This window comes from Nicotiana tabacum, chromosome 5, assembly GCF_000715075.1.
Source record: "Nicotiana tabacum cultivar K326 chromosome 5, ASM71507v2, whole genome shotgun sequence".
Classification (NCBI taxonomy): Eukaryota; Viridiplantae; Streptophyta; class Magnoliopsida; order Solanales; family Solanaceae; genus Nicotiana; species Nicotiana tabacum.
In genome coordinates this window covers 79,604,725-79,629,012 of record NC_134084.1, presented here as the reverse complement: position 1 = coordinate 79,629,012, position 24,288 = coordinate 79,604,725, and positions in this window count along the sequence as shown.

The following is a 24,288-nucleotide window of genomic DNA, read 5'->3' as shown; positions in this document are numbered from 1 at the left end:
TCCAACATAATATACTGGAGTTCCAGCATAATACACTGGAGTTCCAATATAATATATTGGAGTTGCAGTATAATATACTAGTCCAGCATAATATGCTAGAAGTTCATACATAGATGCTCCAATCTCCAGTATATTATGCTGGAACTTTTCGTGTGTTGGAGTTCCAGCATAATATGTTGGAAGTTCATACACAGGTGCATCAATCTCCAGTATATTATACTAGAACTTTCCGTGCTGCAGCAAATAATGGTTATTTTTCAATTACCAGTCCGAAAACTGGCTAGCCCGTGCTATTTTCACGAATTTTTGGATAAACATAACCCTAACTTAAAACGAATAACTTTAGATCACCAAAGGATGTGGTGCAACGGAGGGCGATGCTCCTCCCTTAACCAAATGTCTCGAGTTCAAATTTTAGGTATGAAAAAATCCTTAGTACAGAGTGTTTCTCCTCCCCCCCCCCTTCCCCGGGAATGAGTGGGGTTTTGTTATTATTTATTAATAACAAAAGAGGTGTGGATGGAAAATGGTGGGAAAAGAAATGGAGGGAAGTGAAATTTTGAATGAGTTCATTTTACTAATGCATTTTGTCCCTCATTGGTAGAAGGAAAGAAAATCTTTGTGTATATATAAAGAAGGCCATATTTTAGCTCTTAAAGAGTTAAGAAGAAGGCAAGCCTCGTGACGTCGTCGTCGTCGCTCGCTCGGCTCGGCTTCGGCTTCGGCTTCGAATTTGGTCAACGATTGATTGATTAATCTTTTTGGACAAAATTCTTTTCAAGTATTTAATTAATTAATTAAATTAATTAACCAAAATTCAATCCGGAATAACCCATGACCCGCGACCCGGTCCGGTTCGACCCGTTTTCTTTCCCGGATTATTTTTAAATTCGTTTTATATTTCCCGCAATATTTCCAACAATTATGGCTGTTCTGAAACAGTGTCAAACCTGTTCCAAGAGCTATGGCTGTTCTGAAAGGTTGCAAACCTTTTTAGAAACAGTACCAAATTAGCTATAAATATACCTTCAAATCCCAGAATATTTACTTACGAAATTTTCTGATAATCTTCTTCTTCTTCTGCACAAAAATTCCAGTGTGTTTTGCAGCCTTCGAGTGGTTCGCTGTTCATCGGCGTTTTTGGTACCAACACTCTGGTGAGTTAAATCGTTCTATCTTGGGAGGATATATTCCAGAACCTCGAGTACTTGAGGGAAATAATTTCCTTAAGGACACACTGTGTATTCAGTGGGCTCGATTTGTTCCTATACCGTTTTCAGAATTTATTTTGAAGAAGTTCAAATATTGTTTATGAAATTTAATTTCTACTAACTTTATGTTTCTGTTTTCAGAAAGATTATTATTTTATTTATTTACAGCAATACAGATTAATAACAATCTTAAGGAAATTATTTTATTATATTCTGTATTCTGTTTGTAGAGATTAAAACCTGTGTGGTTTTCTACTCCGTCGGAATTTTACTATTATGATTTGAAGATATAAAAACTTCATCAGAGTATTGAAATTCAGAAAACGATTTGAAGAACATAAAAACTTCATTGTTTTTCTGTAAAACAGTATATAAAAAACTTCGGTAGTTTTTTATTACGTATTGTTTATTTATTACAGTATTATTTGCTGTTTTGGTTTTGCCATTAATTGAACTCTTCTGTTGTTGACAATGAGTGTCACACCTCCTTTTTTCCTACACTCCGGAAAGGGTATAAGGGAGTTTTTTCCAACTTAAAGTGACAATAGAAACGGGATTCATTTATTATTAAAAATTTAGAGTCGCCACTTGGGATAATTTATGGTGTCCCAAGTCACCGGTTCAAATCCCGAATCGAGGAAAAGATTGACTCTGTTTTACAATCCGCGAGCACAGAAATCCGGGTAAGGAATTCTGTTAACCCGGGAGAAGGTGTTAGGCATTCCCGGGTTCCGTGGTTCTAACATGGTCGCTCAACTGTTATATGCCTATTATCTGATTTTAATACATATTTTAGCCTATGGTTCAATTTTAACTTATTAACCGCTCTTATCATTTTTAGGAAGATTGCAACGTCATTTAAAATATGTCTTGAACTACGTCACATAAATGCACTCGTGGTCCACGACACATTTTATTTAACGTTGTTGGGATTTGGATTTGGGTCACATGAAATGCACACCCGAGTTTAAGAAGGTAATTTCAAATTACGCGTCTAAAGCAACTACGCATTTTTTCAACTTTGCGAGGGCCATAGAAAATTCGCTAAATGGCATGTTTCGAATTCTATGGATTTAAAATTAATTAAATGAGGGTCATGAGTTTTGATGTTTTGTTGTGGATGGAGTGGTATAAATTGATAAGTACAAAAGGCCTAAAGAAATGGGTTAGCTACATATATATCACTGGAGCCTTTTGTTATATCATACTACAATTCAGAAAGGTCGAGTTGACATTTATGTGAAAATAACAAAAGACAGGTGTCAGCTTTGGGTTCATCTCCATATCATCTTCAAAAGACCGACTTTCGTTTTCAAATTCTAGAAAGAAACTAACAAAATTTTATAACAAAATAATGAATCTTAAATGACCATATGAGCACAAAAAAAAACCATGCTGAGAACTATTCGGATGAACCAGAAGGAACAAAACAAACATGGACATACAAAAATGCATTTTAAACTTGATTATAACAAAGAACACTTAAAGTAATTAATTTATTTAACACTATGCTAAAGAGAAAGTTGTAGTATCACCACTATAACTTTTACAGTACTATTTTGAAGCAGAGAAAGTTGAATCTTCACATGGTTAATTTAAGAAAATATGCAGCCAATAACATAAATTGAAGATAAGATCCTTCCACTAACGCAATCTATTTTTTTTTTTACATCTTAATGTTGACAAATTGTTCAACTTCACATACTTCTTTAAATTTCAAAATATGAACATGGTGCTACATGAGCTTGAAATCTAAATGTAAACAAAACAATACGTGCTGGTTACAAGTCATGAGCCAAGAAAAATAAAAAGAAAAAGAAAAAAAAACGAGACAGAGTCATGAACATACTAAAATAACGTTAACATTTGCAAATCTCAATTCAATCAATCAAAGAAACATCATTCATGCGAACAGATTAAATACGAAAGAAACTTTATCAAAAGAACCAAATCAATTTGCTTCTGCTTCAATAAAGATGCTCCGACATTTTTTTAACTCAAGAGCTTGAATTACATACCTACAAGAGAGTGAATTCAAATAAATAAAATCTGAAAGTTGTAGAGTCAATACAGCAGCAACAACAAAAACTCTATCAACTCTTCTTCAACCCAAGATTCAAGGCCCGAAATATTGAAAGAAAAATTTAATGAAAAATTTTCAACCTAAATTTCTCTCCTTCCCCCTCTCTTCTTTTTTTCTTATTTCTTCTCAAATTTTCTCTTCTATTTATAGCAAAATTTTCGAGATTTTTCAGATTTGTTTTTAAAAATATTTTATTATTTTATTATTTTTTAATTAAAAGAAATCCCACTTACAAATTGCTTTTATTTTTTTTATAAAAAAAATTCCACCTTTCTTTACTTTTATTTTTTAAATTCCAACTTTAATTACTTTTATCTTATTTAAAATCCCACTTTTCTTTTACTTTTTAAAAGAGAATTCCACTTTATTTAACTTTTCTTAAAAAAACAATTCACTTTCTTTTGCTTTTCTTTTAAAAATGCTACTTTCTTTTGCTTTAAATTTTTTTAATTTTCAGATACCTTTATATTTGTTTTTTAATTCCAACTTTCTTTTACTTTTTATTTTTTTAAAATTTTCACAAAACTTTACTTTTATTTTTTTAATTTTCTACTTTCTTTTACTTTTTAAAAGAGAATTCCACCTACTTTTACTTTTTTTTATTATTCAATACTTCCCTTTTTCTTATTTTTTAAATCACTCCTGAAAATTAAAAAAAAAATTAATATTTTTTCGGATTTCTTTTATTATTTTAAAATAAAAATAAAAATAAAATAATATTAATAGTAATAATTCACCTTTTAAATTTTGTATTTTTACCCTATAATAAAAAGTGTAACAAAGCTAAAAATTGTAGGTTAAAACCCCTAAAATATTTACATAGAAGAAGTGATAAAAAATTAAATATTATCAAAAATTAGGTGCTCACAACTGCCCCTCTTTGTTTGGAAACATGAAGAGTTTTCAAGCAAAGATAAGGTGAGCCATGTGACTAATTTTTGAACATATTTTTATTCAAAAGAGAAGAAATAAGGATAAGAGAAAAGAGAAAGGGTGCAACCGAGTCTTGGTTTTGGACAACCTACATATCCCGGGTTATAGGGGAATCAGGTTGCGTGTAGTTCAAGAAGTTTTGGTAGCTGGTACTACCGAAGAGCTGTGATTTTGCTGCTATTGCTGTTGTTTCTGCTTACTGAACTCCTTATTACACCGTGACAAAATAAAAGAAGCCAGACTAAACTATGATATACGAATTACAAGAATCCTATCTATATCTTGAACTTGCAGTTTCTGCTGCCCTGCTGACTTGTACTCTCTGAGTGAGATTCCTTTGTTGCTGACTTGAATTGCATTCTGAGATGCTTTCCCTTTGTTCTTCAAGTGGGCTCCTGATTGTTGTCTTCCTTTGAACCTTGCTGCTTCCCTTCGTTCTCCAGGTGGGCTCCTGATTACCAACACTTGCGCTGCTTTTCCTCGAAAATTGAACTGCTTCCCTTCGTTTTTCAGGTGGTTTCCTGATTGCTGAATTCCTTTGAACCTTGCTGCTTCCCTTCGTTCTCCAGGTGGGCTCCTGATTGCCAATACTTGCACTGCTTTTCCTCAAAACTTGAACTGCTTCCCTTCGTTCTTCAGGTGGGCTCCTGATTACCAACACTTGACTTGCTGCTTCCCTTCGTTCTTCAGGTGGGCTCCTGATTACCAATACTTGAACTGTATTCCCTTGCTCTCCAGGTGGGCGCCTGATTGCCAAAACTTGAATTGTATTCCCTTGCTCTCCAGGTGGGCGCCTGATTGCCAAAAATGGAATTGCATTCCCTTGCTCTCCAGGTAGGCGCCTGATTGCCAAAAATGGAATTGTATTCCCTTGCTCTCCAGGTGGGCTCCTGACTGTTAAAACTCGAATGTATTCCCTTGTTCTCCAGGTAAGTTCCTGATTGCTGAACTCGAAATGTATTCTCTTGCTCTCCAGGTGGGCTCCTGACTGCTAAAACTCGAATGTATTCCCTTGTTCTCCAGGTGGGCTCCTGACTGCTGAAATTTCAACCGTCTTTCCTTGTTCTCCAGGTGGACGCCTGATTTCTGAAACTTGGTCCATCTTCTTCTTGAAACTGCTTTTCTTTGACTTGTTCTCCCTCGTTCCTCCAGGTGGGCGCCTGATTACCAATACTTGTGCCAATCTTCCTTGAAACCTGATTTGTTTTCCCTTGTTCTCCAGGTGGGCTCCTGATTGCCGAAACTCGAACTGTTGTTCTTTGTTCTCCAGGTGGACGCCTGATTGCTGATACTTCAACTGTTGTTCCTTGTTCTCCAGGTGGACGCCTGATTGCTAGTACTTGGTCACGCTCTTATCTTTGATATCCGTGTTGTTCTCCCTATTCTTCAGATGGGCACCTGACTTCAACAAAAATAGACAAAACAAAAGAAAATTTTCTGCCCCAGTTTGGTAGTTGGGCGCATCTGTGAGTTTAAACTGAATCACATCACCAAATATTACTAAGAATTTGAAAGCTAGGTCCCATTATCCAGGGGGATCCTGACAACTCTTAACTAAACGACGATTTTAAATCTAAGCTATATCTTGTTATCTAAGGAGGTCTTAAACTACTCCCCATTATCCAGGAGGGTCTTGACAATTCTTAATTAAACGACAATTTTAGAGCTAAATTATATCTACTGAAGGGTATGTCTTATGCTAAATCTTGTTATCTAATGGAGATCTCAAAGCTAGGTCCCATTATCCAGGAGGGTCCTGAAAATACCTAATTGAATCATATCTTAAACATGCGAACTTTAAAACCATCTTATTCCTTGGGATACATTTATGCTAGATTTTACTACTCATGACTGTTTTAAATTTTAAACTAGGTCCTATTTTCCAGGAGGGTCATGACAACTCCTAACTAAATTCTATCTCCAAAATGAAAATTTTGAAACCAACTTATATTCTTTTGGGGTACATTTATGCCAGATCTTGCTACTCACTCGTGTATTTTGAATTTTAAACTAAGTCCCATTTTCCAGGAGGGTCCTAAAAACTCCTAATTGCGTCCTATCTCGAACATGCAAACTTCTAAACCGACTTATATTCCTTTGGGATATATTTATGCTAGATTATGCTATTTATGAACTTTGAACTAGTCTCATTTTCCAGGAGGGTCCTGAAAATCAAAAATCAAACCTGTTTGGTGACTGCCTTTCTCCACGGAGGGTTTCTCCGAAACAAACAAACTTTTCTGCCCCTGTTTCAATCAAAGAAAAATCTTGTTAGTTTAAAATGTGGTGGTTGGTTTGTGGCCTTGACTTTGAGGGCGATTGCTCCTTCACTTCCTATGATAACTGATTTCCCCTCGAGGACCTTGCTTGCTTATGGAATAGCCACTTTCTCTGTCATCCTTATCACAGAAAATGCCCCTTCTCTGTTCAGACCTAATTCCTTCTATCTATTGCACTGCTTATGAACTGACATTTACCAACCTTTGGGTTTTACCGAAAATACCTTTGATCCGTCCACCTAACACCCTCCATCTGTTGCATTGTGCTCTTGTGTTGACATGTACTGCACCTTTGTGTTTTTCATGAATTCCAAAGCACGTTAATTTCCATCCACTTAGTGCGCATGCTGTTCTTTCCTGACTTAAATCACTAGCCTTGGCCTTGAACTCTATTGTTCCCTCACTCGTCATGATAACTTTGATTTCTGCTTGGAAGACCTCGCTTGTCACTGGTTAACCACTTTCTTTGTTGATCTCATCATAGAGAATACCTTTGACTCGTTCACCCAACATCCTCTATCTGTTGCACTGTTCACGAATTGAAATATACCAAACCTTTGTATTCTTCATGGACCCCAAAGCATGTTGATTGCTACCAACTCAGTGCGCTTGTTGTTCTTTCCTAACTTATGCCACTTTGTTGTGCTGGCCAGATCCCGTTTTGTGCGATTGGGAAGCTGGTGGCAAATTTTGAAGTCATTTCTCACTTATTTTGACCAAACAGACTCAGGAGGAGGAAGTAAACAAGACAAAAGGAACAGAGTAAAGGACAAAGGAAAGAGATGACTCCTAACAAGAAAACTACAAAGTAGAAACCTATCAGATGTAGATACCAACTCTAATGACCATGACATGCACCTGTAGCCTATTCTGTTGAGCAATTCTGATGTTCGACTCTTGTTGTACCTTTAAGCCGTGAAACTGGGCTTCAATCTCTGATTATCCAATCTGATTCACAATCCTTATTCGACTTGTAGTGCCCGGAGAGTTTTCACCATCAAGCCTCTCTCGTTTGTTCTTTCTCTCAACTCACTGTCGCCTCAAGGTGCCCGCGAAGGTTTTCACCAATAAGACTCTCTCATTTTTTATTTCTCTCAGCTCTCGTCGCCTTACGGTGCCCGTGAGGGTTTTCACCAATAAGACTCTCTCATTTTCAATATTTTCTGCTTGGACCAGAGTGTTGCCCTTGATATGAATCCTTCACTTCCTTGACTTGGCATCTCTCGAAGACTGATCGGAAGGTCTTTCTTTGGACCGTAATGTAGGCTTTTGGATATGGTTAGAAAGAAAGGATATCAAAGGCTCAAAACAATTTGAATGGGTTTAAAATTACAACTTTCGGAATCAAATTTCCTACCACAACCTGGGGACTTTTGGATTTTTATTTTGATGAGACCGAACTGTGAGGCTGCCTACGTATCCTTAAAAGGAATCAGGTCGGACGTAGTTCATGACATAGGAATTGCTCTGTTGTTGTGATTTTTCTTTTCTTTTCTTTTCTTTCTTCCTTTTTCTTTTTTTGTTGTTTTGTTGTTTTTTCTTTCTTCTTTTCCTCTTTTTTTCTTTTTCTTCTTTTCTCTTTTGCTTTTCTCTTTTCTTTTTATTGTTCTTTTTCTTCTTTTCTCTTTCCTTCTTTTTTTTTATTTTTTATTTTTCTTTCTTTCTTTCTCTTTCCTTTTCTTTCTCTCTCTCTTTCTTCCTTTTCTTATCTTTCATGCTTGTGTTTCTGATATTCTCTACTGATTCCGAAAGAGGGGTATGAAAGAAAATAAATAAGGCTTAAAAGGGGTGACGAGGGATAAAGTGTTTAGATAGCGGAACAAAATGTCTGCGTCATTCCAACCTTCAAAACCTGCCAAGTACAAACAACACAATTAAACAAATTAAGGAAAACATTCGTAACATCTTTTGGTTGTGCCAAACTTGATGACCGTACCCACACATTCGCCTTATACATTTGTTATATACAAAGCATCATTGGACAACACTCTCACTCTCATTACCGCGAACGACCCCCTACAAATTTGGGGCAAACTTGCTTTTATCTTCAAATTGATGCGGCAGGATGCATTTCAATAGGGGTTCTTTATGTTCTATCTGCCCTAGTTTCACACAATTCGGGCTTGAAGTGATCTCAAAATTCCTTTACTTATTTCCCTCAAATGTCCTTACATCTTCAACATTGTTTCATTACTTCGTGATTAAACTGACTTTTAAAACCAGGCTGAGAATTATGCGTGTATGTCACGTCACTAGAGTCAACAGGAAAAAGACTATAAAAGGAAAAGAGAACTAAACAAAAATGACTAGAAATAACAGAAAACAAAAACTTGCATTAGACAGATGGTGAAAGGGTTTGGACAACAAAACAGACAAACTAGACTGGGGTTACAAACCTAGAACAAACCTAGAAAACACTTAGGAGGCTACTAGACTAAACAAACTAGGCAAAATAAAAGGATATAAGGGTTTGAGTCACAAGACAATATCTAGATTACAACCCTGAAATAGCCCGGACAACAGAAATGACAAAATAAACCACCAAAACTCCCCCTGGCTAACCAAGACAGGAGCGTCTTTCCAGTTGCCAAGCTCGGCATCTTAGCCACTGAATTCTGCATCAATATTACTAGGACCTTCACAAACTTCCATCACATTGTTCTTAACAAATTGCTTTTGGGTTCCCTTTGCTGGCTCATTCTTAAGATCAGCCTCTGATAGCACTGAAAACTTTGCAGTGCATGGACCTTCGAGGATCTCAGAAGAATTTTCATATTCCTTTTCAAAACAAATCATACTCACCATATGCGTCTCATTGCGAGCAGGCGATGAACTTTGGCTAGTGTCTGCTGCATCTGGATTTTGCACGACAATGTTACCTGCATCAATAAGCTTTTGAATTGCTTTCTTCAGATTCCAACACTTCTTTATGTCATGCCCCGGGGCATCTGAGCAATATGCGCACCTTTGAGAAAAATCAAACTTCTTTGACAGAGGGTTTGGCATTTTTATATGAATCGGCTTCAACATGTCCAATTGCTTCGACTTTTGGAACAAACTGGCATATGACAGTCCCAATGGGGTGAAAACCTTTTCTTTTTTCATCAACCTCTCATTCTTAAATGCTTGATTGGGCCGAAAAACTGATCCAGGGGGTTTTCGATAGGCTCGTAGGGGTGGATAGGCATTTTGTGGAGCTGGGTACTGAGAGAGTGATGTACGATTTTGGGAGTTTCGTGGAGAGAAGTGGCATTGGGGAGGATCATCTGGTGCATCAGGATATCCCCAGGGATGATGTCGAGGCTGGAAGTGTTGATCGGGAAAGCCCATCGGATCATCTTTTCAGTTTCTCTTTCTTCCACCCGAGCTTACTGGGATGTTCTAAATGTCTTTCGAACAGCTCATGATTTTACCTGATTTGATTCCATCTTCTACCATCTCCCCCACACATCATTGAAAGGCTTTCCCAAGGCCGGGATCAAATGACTGAAGTAGGTGGGCCCCTGGGCTTTTAGGAAGAGCTCAACCATTTCTTCTTCCCCAATCGGGGTATTGACTCGAGCAGCCTGCTCCCTCCATCTGAGTCCAAATTCTCTAAAGCTTTCCTCCGGCTTCTTTTCCATTTTAGATAGGGAGGAGCGGTCTGGGGTAACACCTGATCTGTATTGAAAGTATCGAACAAAATCTTGAGCCATGTCACCCAATGTAGGCCACTTACCAACATCTTGACGAGTATGCCAGTCCAAAGCTGCCCCAGTCAGGTTTTTACTAAAATATGCCATCAACAAGTCATCTTTCTCTCCAGCGCTTCTAATTTCACTGCAATAAACCCTCATGTGGGCTACCGGATCTCCACACCCATCATACAAGTTAAATCTTGGTACTTTGAACCCCGCGGGCAGACGAACGTCAGGGGACACAGACAGTTGTTTGTAAGCCATGCTACCCTGGTCTCTCATTCCTTACTTGTTATTTAAGGACTGTTCTATGCATTTCAGCCTCCTGGGTATCCCATCTCGCCCTTTTCTTCCTATGAACTTTTCATTTTCAACATGAGGCTCATCTCGCGGGCCCTGTTTGTATGAGTTGGGAACCTTATAGGCAACCTCTGATGGGTAATATTGGGCATCGTGAGCTTTGAGTGGGTGTTCATTATTGAGGATGGTGGATAAGACAGGAGGGCAATTTTTGGGAAAGGTAATTGGAAGATGAGTGATGGAGCTACTAGGGTGGTTGGGAAAGCCATGATAAGCGGGTGGATCTGGAGAGTATGGGGGATCATCTGGCACTGTGACTGGTGTTTGGGTAAGGGTAGCATTTAGGAAGCTAGGTGGTGGCAGGGGTGGTGACTTCCCAGTCATCCAGGACTGATACATGTCCGCCATATGTTGTCTTAACATCTTCACCTCTTCAACCAACCCATTGTCATGCTCAACCAATTGCTTTTGGACACCTGTATCAACCAACTCAGTTTTGTTGTTGTCTGTCATTGCCTTTTGACTTTATGCTGTGGAGAGGAGTTACTACTTCGAGAACCACAAACCAATCACCTTTCTACTATGAAGATATCAAAAGGAACAAAATGGGGTCATCCTGTTAGCGTTAGGGCATTTAACAACAAAAATATCACATTGCGTGCAATGCACCTATCAACAATTAATGATTCTAGAATGACTTCGAAGGTCATAAGGTCACTTGGCATCATCCCAATTTGTCCATTTGAATCTTCTCTTTTCTTTTCTTTCCTCGCACTTCTTTTCTTTCCTTCCCCTTTTTCTTTCTGATTATCGCTCTTTTTCTTCCTTCTCATTTCTCACATCCCATGACTTCACCTCTTTTTTTGTTTCCCCTTTTTTCCTTTTTTCCCCCTCTTTTCTCCTCCTTTTCTTTTAATAATAATAAAAAAATGATTTGATCGAACCCTATGTAGGTTGCCTACGTATCATGACCCCGCATGAATCAGATCTTTGCATAGTTCTGGGAAGATCAGGAATAAAGTAAACAAACTAGCGCTTCCATTTTTCTTTTCTTTTCTTTCTTTTTTTCTTTTTTTAAAACTGGTACTCTATGAGAAATTATCAAGGAAAAACCTAAAAGAGAAAAATATTTTTTGGTTCTTTTTTTTTTTGAAGGAAATCTAAGGAGTAAACCACAGAAAGACATTTTGAATTCTCATTTGATATCCTGACGCAAGATCTCGAAGCAAGCAATGAAAAAGATAAAACAGAATGTTTTTGGATTTCAATTTTGATTGCCTAAAGGAAAAATTCCAATGATAAATAAAAGATAAAGTATTTTTTTTTATGTACAATATCCTAAAGTTCTAATAAAAATAAAATATTTTTTTTTCATTTTTCACTAATTTCCCGAAGAAACACCTCAAAAGAAAATCTTTTTGGATTTTGGAATTAACACCTTAAAGAAATCTTTTAAAGAAGTATTAAAAGAATTTTTTATTCTTTTCTAGAATTAGTATTCTAAAGAAAATTTATAACGAAATATAAAATGCAACATCTCTTTTTTTTTTGGATTTTTACTTGTAACACATTTCCAAATGCAAAATAAGAAATACAGTAACAAAAGACTATACAAACTTAACTAGACAATACAAACTCTAACATCACCTAAAAGACTAAATACTAATATACATGACTAGAAAAATAAACAAAAACAATTGACTCAAAAACATAAAATGGCTCCTCGAGCAGCTCCTGAATGCAGTGATCCCGGGGTATCTGTCATGTTCAAACTTTGGTAAATAAATCCACACCTGTATGAGAAAACTTTAAATCAACGCTATGCGAGACAATAACACTCCCTACTAGACACATGGAAGACATGGTTGAGGCTATTTTTGCAAACTGACTTATTTGGCCAAAAGGTGGCTAGAAGTGCAAAATTTGGTTATGACCCCGCAAAGCCAAGAACCTAAGATTTACTAGGAAGACCGGACCATATGTGGGTTGCTTACGTATCCCGCCCCGAAAGACGAGAATCAGGTTTGCGTAGTTCGGGCAAATTGGATACGGGCGAGAATTAAAACAAAAACAACTAATTTAGAGAATATATATTTTTTTCTTTTCCCTGAAAATGATGAAACATGCAACATCTTTTTTTGGATTTTCTTTTTCCTTCTTTTTTTGATTTTTCGGAAAATGATGAAAAAAGTGCAAAATCTTTTTTTTTTTCAATTTTCAAGCTCTATTTTTTTCTTAACAAAAATGTGACAGAATACCTTCACACTTCACCCTTTCTTTTTCTTTTTCTTTTTTCTTTTTTTCATATGCCCTCAACTATCATTGGTCCGCCAAATGACCCTTTTACCCCTGAATAGATGCAACATGTAGCACATAGGATGCATCAAGATGGTCTGTTATTTTGGGTATACCTGTCCTAGACGGACCCAACCCCTGTGTTGAGTCCCCAAAGTCAAAATGCACATGATGCAAACAAGCGTTCCTACTAGGGATCCGGCATGAGGCTGAGTTATTCTAGGTTCAAAACCTGGGTATGTGTTCTAGACTATGTACCCGAGCGGACAACTCGAGCCGAGGAGGGGGCTATGTACCGGGAACCAAAATGCCATCCGACTTAGTAACTTGTCCGAGCCTCTTTCTTATTTCAAGGTATGACACTAACAGAATAGGGAGTCTCGACCAGCGAGCACATCACCGAAGATGAGAAGAGAAGGGTTTCGTAACAGTTTATATAAAATTCAACCAAATATCAAAGCGGTAAAAGCAACACTTAGCACATCAGGCCCAAACATGTGAATAAAATCAGATAATAAATAAAGACAAATATAACAATTCATCTAAGCTCGAATTCTGAACCCTGAACCAAAGATTCTGGGTTCTCGTCCCCAGCAGAGTTGCCAGAGCTGTCACACCTCCTTTTTTCCTACACCCCGGAAAGGGTATAAGGTAGTTTTTTCCAACTTAAAGTGACAATCGAAATGTGATTCATTTATTATTAAAAATTCAGAGTCGCCACTTGGGATAATTTATGGTGTCCCAAGTCACCGGTTCAAATCCCGAATCGAGGAAAAGATTGACTCTGTTTTACAGTCCGCGAACACAGAAATTCGGGTAAGGAATTCTGTTAACCCGAGAGAAGGTGTTAGGCATTCCCGGGTTCCGTGGTTCTAACACGGTCACTCAACTGTTATATGCCTATTATCTGATTTTAATACATGTTTTAGCCTATGGTTCAATTTAACTTATTAACCGCTCTTATTCATTTTTAGGAAGATTGCAACGTCATTTAAAATATGTCTTGAACTACGTCACATAAATGCACTCGTGGTCCACGACACATTTTATTTAACGTTGTTGGGATTTGGATTTGGGTCACATGAAATGCACACCCGAGTTTAGGAAGGTAATTTCAAATTACGCGCCTAAAGCAACTACGCATTTTTTCAACTTTGCGAGGGCCATAGAAAATTCGCTAAATGGCATGTCTCGAATTCTAAGGATTTAAAATTAATTAAATGAGGGTCATGAGTTTTGATGTTTTGTTGTGGATGGAGTGGTATAAATTGATAAGTACAAAAGGCCTAAAGAAATGGGTTAGCTACATGTATATCACTGGAGCCTTTTGTTATAGCATACTACAATTCAGAAAGGTGGAGTTGGCATTTATGTGAAAATAATAAAAGACAGGTGCCAGCTTTGGGTTCATCTCCATATCATCTTCAAAAGACCGACTTTCGTTTTCAAATTCTAGAAATAAACTAACAAAATTTTATAACAAAATAATGAATCTTAAATGACCATATGAGCACAAAAAAAGAAAAGAAACCATGCTGAGAACTATTCGGATGAACCAGAAGGAACAAAACAAACATAGACATACAAAAATGCATTTTAAACTTGATTATAACAAAGAACACTTAAAGTAATTAATTTATTTAACACTATGCTAAAGAGAAAGTTGTAGTATCACCACTATAACTTTTACAGTACTATTTTGAAGCAGAGAAAGTTGAATCTTCACATGGTTAATTTAAGAAAATATGCAGCCAATAACATAAACTGAAGATAAGATCCTTCCACTAACGCAATCTATTTTTTTTACATCTTAATGTTGACAAATTGTTCAACTTCACATACTTCTTTAAATTTCAAAATATGAACATGGTGCTACATGAGCTTGAAATCTAAATGTAAACAAAACAATACGTGCTGGTTACAAGTCATGAGCCAAGAAAAAAAAAAGAAAAAAAAACGAGACAGAGTCATGAACATACTAAAATAACGTTAACATTTGGAAATCTCAATTCAATCAATCAAAGAAACATCATTCATGCGAACAGATTAAATACGAAAGAAACTTTATCAAAAGAACGAAATCAATTTGCTTTTGCTTCAATAAAGATGCTCCGACATTTTTTTAACTCAAGAGCTTGAATTACATACCTACAAGATAGTGAATTCAAATGAATAAAATCTGAAAGTTGTAGAGTCAATACAACATCAACAACAAAATCTCTATCAACTTTTCTTCAAACCCAAGATTCAAGGCCCGAAATATTGAAAGAAAAATTTAATGAAAATTTTCAACCTAAATTTCTCTCCTCACCCCTCTCTTCTTTTTTTCTTCTTTCTTCTCAAATTTTCTCTTCTATTTATATAAAAAATTTCGAGATTTTTCAGATTTTTTTTTAAAATATTTTATTATTTTATTATTTTTTAATTAAAGAAATCCAACTTACAAATTGCTTTTATTTTTTTTATAAAAAGAAATCCCACCTTTCTTTACTTTTATTTTTTAAATTCCAACTTTAATTACTTTTATCTTATTTAAAATCCCACTTTTTTTACTTTTTAAAAGAGAATTCCACTTTATTTAACTTTTCTTAAAAAAACAATCCACTTTGTTTTGCTTTTCTTTTAAAAATGCTACTTTCGTTTACTTTAAATTTTTTTAATTTTCAGATACCTTTATATTTGTTTTTTAATTCCAACTTTCTTTTACTTTTTATTTTTTTAAAATTTTCACAAAACTTTACTTTTATTTTTTTAATTTTCTACTTTCTTTTACTTTTTAAAAGAGAATTCCACCTACTTTTACTTTTTTTTTATTATTCAATACTTCCCTTTTTCTTATTTTTTAAATCACTCCTGAAAATTAAAAAAAATTAATATTTTTTCGGATTTCTTTTATTATTTTAAAATAAAAATAAAATAATATTAATAGTAATAATTCACCTTTTAAATTTTGTATTTTTACCCTATAATAAAAAGTGTAACAAAGCTAAAAATTGTAGGTTAAAACCCCTAAAATATTTACATAGAAGAAGTGATAAAAAATTAAATATTATCAAAAATTAGGTGCTCACAGCTGTCCCTCTTTGTTTGGAAACATGAAGAGTTTTCAAGCAATGACGATAGCCTCGTCAAGCCGCACTGTTGTTCCTCCGGCCGAGAAATCGGGGAAATTTTCTGGAGCCAACTTCAAAGGATGGCAGCAAATGGTGTTCTTGTGGCTTACCACACTTGGTATGCAGAATTTCACTAGTGAAGAGCCTCCTGTGCCTGCTGCAGACATGCCGGACAATGAAAAGTTCATGGTTGTTGAGGCGTGGAAGCAGGTAGATTTTCTTTGCAAAGGCTATATCTTAAGTGCTTTAGAGGATGACTTGTACAATATGTACAGTGCAATGAATACTTCGAAAGAATTATGGGACGCACTTGAGAAGAAGTACAAGACAGAAGATGCATGCTTGAAGAAGTTCGTGGTGGCCAAGTTTCTAGACTATAAAATGATAGACAACAAAACTATGGGAACCCAAGTTCAGGAGTTTCAACTTATTTTTCACGACCTTATTGCTGAAGGTATGGTCGTGAATGAAGCATTTCAAATGGCTGCTATGATTGAAAAATTGCCTCTTTCGTGGAGAGATTCCAAGAACTATCTTAAGCACAAGTGCAAAGAAATGAAGTTGGAAGATCTTGTGATACGTCTAAAGATCGAGGAAGACAACAAAATAGTCGAGAAGAAGTCTCGTGGAAATTCAACGATCATGGGAGCTAATATCGTTGAGGAGACTGCTCCAAAAAGTAAGAAGAGGAAGAGGTCTTCTGGACAAACTAAGGAGCAAAACAAAAAGAAATTCAAGGGCAGCCACTACAATTGTGGAAAAGTTGGTCACAAAAGCCCTGATTGTCGTCTCCCGAAAAAGGATAATAAGAAGGGACAAGCCAACATAGTGGAGAAGAATGATGACATTGATGATCTTTGTGCAATGCTTTCGGAATGCAACCTAGTTGGAAATCCGAAGGAGTGGTGGATTGACTCTGGAGCCACTCGACATGTTTGTGTTGTCAAAGAAGCATTTGCGACTTACTCTACTGTTGGTCCCGAAGAAGAAATTTGCATGGGAAATAATGCAACAGCCAAGATTGAAGGTTATGGGAAGATATTCCTGAAGATGACTTCCGGCAAGGTGTTAACGCTCAACAACATTCTTCATGTTCCTACTATTAGGAAAAATTTAGTTTCTACTTCTTTACTTGTAAAGAATGGATTCAAATGTGTACTTGTTTATGATAAAGTTGTTGTAAGCAAGAACGAAATGTATGTTGGAAAAGGTTACCTCACGGAGGGCCTTTTCAAACTCAATGTAATGGTTGTTGATAGTATGAATAAAATTTCAGCTTCTTCTTATTTATTGGAGTCAAATGATTTATGGCATATTCGTTTAGGACATGTCAATTATAAAACCTTGTGGAAGTTAATTAATTTAGAAGTATTGCCTCAATTCGAGTGTAATAAATCGAAATATCAAATATGTGTTGAATCTAAGTTTGTAAAACATCCTTATAAGTCTGTTGAAAGGAATTCAATCCTTTAGACTTAATTCATACTGACATTTGTGATATGAAGTCGACACCATCTCGAGGTGGAAAAAAGTATTTTATTACTTTTATTAACGATTGCACTAGATATTGTTATGTTTATTTGCTTAATAGTAAGGATGAAGCAATTGAAGCATTTAAGTAATACAAGAATGAAGTAGAGAATCAATTGAATAAAAAGATCAAAATGATTAGAAGTGATAGAGGTGGAGAATATGAATCTCCGTTTGCAGAAATATGTTCGGAATATGGAATTATCCATCAAACTACTGCACCTTATACACCTCAATCCAACGGAATTGCGGAAAGGAAAAATCGGATATTAAAGGAAATGATGAATTCTTTATTAATAAGTTTCGGATTATCGCAGAGTTTGTGGGGGGAATCTCTCCTTACAACTAACCGAATACTCAACAGAGTACCCCATAACAAAACGCAATCTATTCCATATAAAAATGGAAAGGAAGAAAACTCAATTGAAATATTTCAAAGTATGGGGGTGTCTAGCAAAAGTACAAGTTCCTTTACCTAAAAGGGTTAAAATCGGACCAAAAACAGTAGATTGCGTTTTCATTGGATATGCTACAAACAGTAAAGCATGTCGGTTGTTGGTTAATAAATCTGATAATCTCGAGATTCATGTTAATACGGTAATGGAATTAGATAATGCTAAATTCTTTGAAAGCATCTATCCGTATAAAATTTAAAGCGAGTCGTTAAGTGAAAGATCTAAACGACCTCGGGAAGAACAAAAGGAAAATACTCCAAGTATAGAAGATCCAAGGCGTAGAAAACGTCAAAGAACATCTACTTCCTTTGGACCAGATTTTGTGACATTCTTGCTTGAAAATGAGCCTCAAACTTTTAAAGCAACTATGTCGTCTTCTGATTCAGCATTTTGGAAAGAGGCAACCAATAGTGAGATTCAATCAATTTTGAATAATCATACATGAGAATTGGTTGATCTTCCTCCAGGAAATAAGCCTTTAGGTTCGAAATGGATCTTTAAACGAAAGATTAAAGCTGATGGCACTATTGACAAATATAAAGCAAGATTTGTTGTGAAAGGTTATAGACAAAAGGAAGGCCTTGATTACTTTGAGACTTACTCGCCAGTAACAAGGATAACATCTATTAGGGTGTTAGTGGCACTAGCGGTCATGTATGGTCTTGAAATCCATCAAATGGATGTTAAAACAGCTTTCTTAAATGGAGAATTGGAGGAAGAGATTTACATAGAACAATCTGAGGGTTTTGTGGTTCCTGGTAAAAAAAAGAAAGAGTGCAAACTTGTTAAGTCGTTTTATGGACTTAAACAAGCACCCAAACAATGGCATGCAAATTTTGACCAAACAATGTTGGCAAATGTATTTAAAATCAACGAGTGTGACAAATGTGTTTACATTAAAAATTGTCACGACCCTAAACTCGGACCCGATCGTGATGGCGCCTCTCGTGAAGACAAGGCCGGCCGACACTTTTCATTTACCAATTATTAACAATTAAGAATTTATAAACAGTCTAAACATGAATAAATAAACCAAAGTTTAAGCAAATGATAGTATGATATGTGGAATACAGCCCAAACACAGCCCGATACCGGGGTGTCACTAGTCATGAGCATCTAACAAAACGAAATACTCCAAATGTATATAACTACAGAGTTTAATTCAGAAACTAATAACAGAAAGGGATAAGATAGGGAAGAGCTCCGGGCTACGAACGTCAACGGCTACCAAGAGACTTCTCGGATCAGCCTGAGCCGGAATGATCAGCACTCGGGAGCGGGACCAGATACGCCTGAATCTGCACACATGGTGCAGGGAGTAAAGTGAGTACTCCAACTCAGTGAGTAATAATCATAAATAAAAACTGAAAGCAGGAAATCACGTAAGGTACAAAAACATGCTATAATGAAGCAGTAAAACCCTTTTAAAACAGTAAACCAGTGAAAGATATGTAAAAATCTTTTAACTCAAATTTAACTTCCTGAAAAGCCTTTTTCAACAATTAAGCAGGTAATTAACAGTTAATTATGAAAAATAAACACATAAAGGTTCGCCCCTCGGGCACAGTATCAACAAATCCGCCCCCTCGGGCAACATCTCAGAACAGTACTAGCTCCTCGGGCAACATTTCAGAACAATACCAGCCCCTCAGGCTCAATTTCATATCACAATGGGTACCACAACTCACTGGGGGTGTGCAGACTCCTGGAAGGGCCCCTTACGACCCAAGCGCAATATCAAGCCACCTCGTGGCATCATCACTAGGCCCTCGGCCTCATAATCAGTATCAAATGTTTCCTCACAACATAGGCCCTCGGCCTTACCCAGTCAAAATCCTCACAAGCCACTCGGGCAATAGTAAAACATGATTCTCAGCCCAAAAATATCATTTAAAAGATCATGTAAGTGTTAAAATAGAGTAAACCTGGCTGAGTACGAAAAGTAGTGAAATATAATATGAGTGAGTTCAGTAAAAAGTCAAAACAGTGAGGAAATACCAGTAAAAATCCCCGAAGGGTTCAAATAGTTGGTACAAGGCCCAAATATGGTATTCAGCCCAAATAATGATGATAACAAATAGATTTTAGTCAAATACACGGTAAAATAATCAATCGAGACGAACCAAGTCACAATCCTCAATAGTGCACGACCCCACGCTCGTCATCAACCGTGTGTGTCACCTCAATATACCACAACGATGTGCAAGTCCGGGGTTTCATACCCTCAGAACATCATTTACAATTATTACTCACCTCGAACTGGTCAAATCTCTAGCTCGCGATGCCTTTGCCCCTCGAATCGGCCTTTACTCGCATCGAATCTGTCCAAAATCAGAACGAGGATGTCAAAATATGCTAAGGGAATGAAGGCCAAGTGAAAATGATCAAAATACGACACAAATCCCGAAATTACCAAAACCCGACCCCCGGTCAATGTCTCGGAATTTGATAATTTTTACATCAATAGATTCCTCATCTCCCCCAGAGTTCACACATATCAAAAGTTCTGAAATTCGACCTCAAATGGTCCTTCAAATCCTCAAGCATCCTTCAAATCCTCAAGCAAAGGTCTAAGTTTCCAAGCCCTAGTTTCCCCAATTTTAGCCCTTAAATTCCATTAATCAAAGCTCTAATCATAATAGCATATGAACGAGTTTTAGGTTCAAATTCCTTACCTCAATGAAGTTCCCTTGAAATCCCTCTTCAAAATCGTCCAAAGAGCTCCCAAGCCGAATTAGAAATGGTGAAAATAGCTCAAAATCGCGAAGGACACAATTTATACCTTTTGCCTAGACATTTTCACATCTGCGGCCCTATTTACCGCTTTTGCGGTACCGCATTTACGGTCTTCGACCCGTTTATGCGTAAATCACTTATGTCCTCAAGTTTCACATCTACGATGAACTATACCGCACCTGCATCTTCGCAGATGCGATCCCACAACCGCTTCTGCGGTTCCTTCCACTTCTATGACTCCTCTTCCGCATATGCGGCATCGCATATGCGGTACCCAATCTGCAGGTGCAGAAATACCAGAAGCAGCAAAAATATCTGCAACTGCAACAATTTCTCAAACTCTCCGTCAACCATCCGAAATCACCCCGAGGCCCCTAGGACCTCAACTAAAAGCACCAACATATCCTAAAACCTTATTCAAACTTATTCCAATCTTCAAAACACCTCAAACAATATCAAATCAACCAAAACACATCTGTTTTAAGCCTAACTTTTCGAAATCTTTCAAATTACGCTTTTGATCAAAAACCCAACCAAACCATGTCCGAATGACCTGAAACTTTGCACACACATCCTAAATGACACAATAGAACTACTGCAACTCTCGAAATTTCATTCCGACTCCTATATCAAAATCTCACCTACCAATCGGAAATCGCTAAAATATCAACTTCGCCAATTCAAGCCTAAATCTACTCCGAACCTCCAAAACTCATTCTGATAGTGCTCCTAAGTCCCAAATCACCTCCTAAAGCTAACCGAATCATCGGAAATAACATCCAAGCCCTCTAACACATAAGTCAACATCCGGTTGACTTTTCCAACTTAAGCCTTCTCAAAAGAGACTAAATGTCTCAAACCTTACCAAAATCATTCCGGATTCGATCCGACCAACCCGATACCACATAACACGGATAACCAAATCATAAAGAAGTAGAAATAGAGAAAACGGAGCGGTAATTCATGAGACGACTAGCCGGGTCATCACATCCTCCCCAACTTAAACAAACGTTCCTCCTCGAACGAGTCAAGAAACATACCTGAAGTTTCAAACAGGTGAGGATATCTGCTCCGCATCTCCCGCTCGGTCTCCCAAGTAGCCTCCTCCACGAGCCGACCTCTCCACTGCACTTTTACTGAAGCTATATCCTTTGACCTTAACTTTCGAACCTGATGACCCAAAATAACTTCTAGCTCCACATTATAAGTCAAATCATCATCCAAGTGAACCGTGCTGAAATCCAAAACATGAGACGGATCCCCAGTATACTTCCGGAGCATAGAAACATGAAATACCGGATGCACACTCGACAAGCTGGGTGACAAAGCAAGCTCATAAGCCACCTCCCCAATCTTCTGAAGCACCTCAAAAGGCCTAATGAACCGCGGACTCTATTTCCCTTTCTTCCCAAATCTCATAACACCCTTCATGGGTGAAACCTTCAACAGAACCTTCTCGCCAACCATGTAGGACACATCCCGGACCTTCCTATCAACATAGCTCTTTTGCCTTGACTACGCTGTACGAAGCCTCTTCTGAATCACCTTCACCTTTTCTAAGTCATCCTGCACCAAGTCTGTCCCCAATAGCCTAGCCTCACCGGGCTTGAACCAACCAATTGGAGATCTACACCGCCTCCATACAAAGCCTCATATGGAGCCATCTGAATACTCGACTGGTAGCTGTTGTTATAAGCAAACTCTACAAGCGGTAGAACTGATCTTATGACCCTCCGAAATCAATGACACAAGCATGCAAAATGTCCTCCAATATCTGAATAGTGCGCTTGGACTGTCTGTTCGTCTGAGGGTGAAAAGCTGAGCTCAACTCAACCTGAGTACCCAACTCTCGCTGCACAGACCTCCAAAACTGCGATGTAAACTGAGTGCCCCTATCTGAAATGATGGAAACTGGGACACCATGCAAACGAACAATCTCCCGGATATAGATCTCTACCAACCACTCTGAAGAATAGGTCGTACACACATGAATGAAGTGCGCGGACTTGGTCAGCCGATCCACAATCACCCAAATAGCATTGAACTTCCTCAGAGTCCGTGGAAGTCCAACAACAAAGTCCATAGTGATTCTCTCCCACTTCCACTCGGGAATATCCATCTGCTGAAGCAAGCCACCCGATATCTGATGCTCATATTTTACCTGCTGATAATTGAGACACCGAGCTACAAATCCCACAATGTCTTTCTTCATTCTCCTCCACCAATAGTGCTACCTCAAATCCTGATACATCTTCGCGGAACCCGGATGAATGGAATACCACGAGCTATGGGCCTCCTCCAGAATCAACTCCCAAAGCCCATCCACATTGGGCACACAAATCCAGTCCTGCATCTTCAACACCCATCATCACCAATGGTCACATATCTGGCATTATCGTGCTGAACTCTGTCCTTAAGGACAAGCAAATGTGGATCATCATACTGGCGCTCTCTGATACGATCATATAAGGAAGACCGAGAAACCACACAAGCCAATACCCGACTGGGCTCACGAACCGATTGGCCAAGGCCTGAACATCAACTACAAGAGGTCTCTACCTAACTGGAATATATGACAAACTCCCCATACTCACCGCCTTTCGGCTCAAGGCATCGGCCACCACATTGGCATTTCCCGGATGGTACAATATAGTGATATTATAATCCTTTAGCAACTCCAAGCATCTCCATTGCCTCAAATTAAGATCCTTCTATTTGAACAAATGCTGGAGACTACGATGATCAGTAAACATCTCACAAGACACACCATACAAGTAGTGCCTCCAAATCTTCAACGCGTGAACTATGGCAGCCAACTCTAAATCATGAACAGGGTAATTTTTCTCATGGGGCTTTAATTGACGAGAAGCATAAGCAATAACTCTACCCTCCTGCATCAATACACAGCCAATGCCAACTCTCAAAGAATCACAATACACGGTATATGAACCTGAAGTTGATGGTAAAACTAACACTGGAGTTGTGGTCAAAGCTGTTTTGAGCTTCTGAAAGCTCTCCTCACACTCGTCAGACCATACAAATGAAGCACCCTTCTGAGTCAACTTGGTCAAGGGCAATGCAATAGATGAGAATACCTGAACAAAACAACAATAATAACCCGCCAAACTAAGAAAGCTGCAAATCTCTATGGCTGAGGATGGTCTAGGCCAACTCTGAACCGCCTCTATCTTCTTCGGATCAACATGAATACCCTTGCTGGTCACCACGTGCCCCAAGAAATCCACTGAACTGAGCCAAAACTCACACTTGGAGAATTTTGCATAAAGCTTATCCTCTCTCAATCTCTGCAACACAACTTTGAAATGCTCTGCATGCTCCTCCTGACTACACAAATATACCAGAATATCATCAGTGAAGACTATGACAAATGAGTTAAGATAAGGCCGGAATACACTGTTCATCAAATGCATGAACGCTGTTGGGGCATTGGTCAGCCCGAAAGACATCACCGAGAACTCATAATGACCATATCGAGTCCTGAAAGCTATCTTAAGAATATCTGAGTCCCTGATCTTCAACTGGTGATAACCTAAATGAAGATCAATCTTGGAGAACACTCTCGCTCCCTGAAGCTGGTCGAATAAATCATCAATGTGAGGTAAAGGATACTTGTTCTTAATTATTACCTTGTTCAATTGCCTATAATCAATACACA